Raw genomic sequence first — 1,507 nt, 5'->3', positions numbered from 1 at the left:
ACATTCAATTGAAATGCTGCTGCGACTCCCACACTTCCGTGTTAAATGGCTGCTCTATAAATAAAGTTTCTATTGAAAATAGCAGATTAGAAAAATGCTATTATATAATTATACTGTTTTATTATTGTGAGGTTTTTAATTCATCGCAGAGAAGCCCCCCTTAAAAGTCAGCTACCTTACCCATTCCCATTCTCTCTCCATGGTCTAGAAAGGAAGAGCAGTCACACCTAACAAGAGCCAAATTACGCATACTGGTACAAAGAAGAAAGTGCAGAGAGCAGTCACTGAGCTCTTGAAGCCTCCTTCAATACAAGGTGGAAAGGTAATTTTTCCTTACCTAACAAAGATATCTCCCCTATAACCCACGATAGCAGACGCATGAGGAAGTGCCCATAGCAAGTCTGTGTGTAGGTAGGAAAAAGTAGGACTGAGTGGTGATAGGTTCAGTATTTTAAGTTGCATCTTGAAGTGGCTGTTGAAGTCCTTCCCTTCAGATTTCTTTCCATTATTTCCTCATTGATATCTTTTCTGCCAGAAATTTTTGTTCCTTTCTATACTGTGCCCAAAAATTCAAGCCACTCAATAAAGTCTAACTATGGTTATAAAATAGATTTGAAGTTTGAGAAGAAAGATAATATTGTATTGAGTTACGGAGTGACTGAGAAGCGGGAAGAGTAGCAGCAATGAAGTTTAAACTAGTCCTCCCTGCTTCCATTTTTTCTTTTTCAAGGGTGAATGGACACCAGGCTCATCTCCATCTACAACACGATCATACTGTTACATGATGCAGTGGAGTATATTCGAGTGATGCAAGTGAAGTTCTTTGTGATCCTGGGATAGGAAGGGCTGCGGAAACTGCTTTCCTAAGCTTGTTGACAGACACTAAAGGATTCACACTTCTCTTTTCCCTCTGGTAATGAACTCCTGCAGAGAATGTACCAATTTTAATGCCTTTCTTCAATCCATCTGTGCGGGGAGGGTTTTATGGAGCCCTCCCTGTGTCTGGGAAGCAGGGAATTTAAAAGCTTCTTCCTAGCAAGTCTAACCCCTTGGAAATAACATTGGCATTGCAAAAGAAGGTGGCCACCTGGTTCTCTGACTGCCTGCTGTCAGGCAGCAAGGCCTAATGAACCTCTCAGGGGGAACATCCGCAGAGGGAGGATGATGAGTCTAATAGGCGCTTTGGTCCCTGGGGTTGGGAGGCATAAACAGCAGCGGGGATGGTGCTTGTAAGGGGGAGAGATGAAAGACTGATAAGCCTTCTCACCATCCTCCCTCTCAGCATTAAGCTTCCCACATATGGTGGCTGGTGTGTGAAAGTGGAGACACAAAGTTGGTACAGTGAGACTCGTCTTCATTTTGGAACAGAGCTACTTTTCTTTCCTGCTTGCCCTCTTATCCCAAGTGCTGTCCATGCTTTAGGCTCTGATCTGCTGCTCAGTAGCTGTGTCATCAGCTTAAAAGGCACCTTAGCAGCTGGGAGCCTAAGAAAGCTGGGATGGCTCTT

The 1,507-nt window shown here is 43.6% G+C and overlaps 1 long non-coding RNA gene across 1 annotated transcript; it reads left to right on the top strand.

The window, feature by feature from the left end:
- The first annotated feature begins 213 nt into the window (after nucleotides 1–213).
- On the top strand, nucleotides 214–799 carry LOC113983691. Its single transcript, XR_003539181.2, has 2 exons — nucleotides 214–322; nucleotides 731–799. It is a non-coding gene; the product is annotated as an uncharacterized LOC113983691 (long non-coding RNA).
- The last annotated feature ends 708 nt before the right edge of the window (nucleotides 800–1,507 follow it).

This window comes from Pipra filicauda, unplaced genomic scaffold (assembly GCF_003945595.2).
Source record: "Pipra filicauda isolate LSUMZ 115617 unplaced genomic scaffold, ASM394559v2 scaffold220_size1292976_pilon, whole genome shotgun sequence".
NCBI lineage: Eukaryota > Metazoa > Chordata > Aves > Passeriformes > Pipridae > Pipra > Pipra filicauda.
The sequence above is the reverse complement of the archived record's forward strand: the minus strand, read 5'-3'. Positions and strand labels throughout refer to the sequence as shown.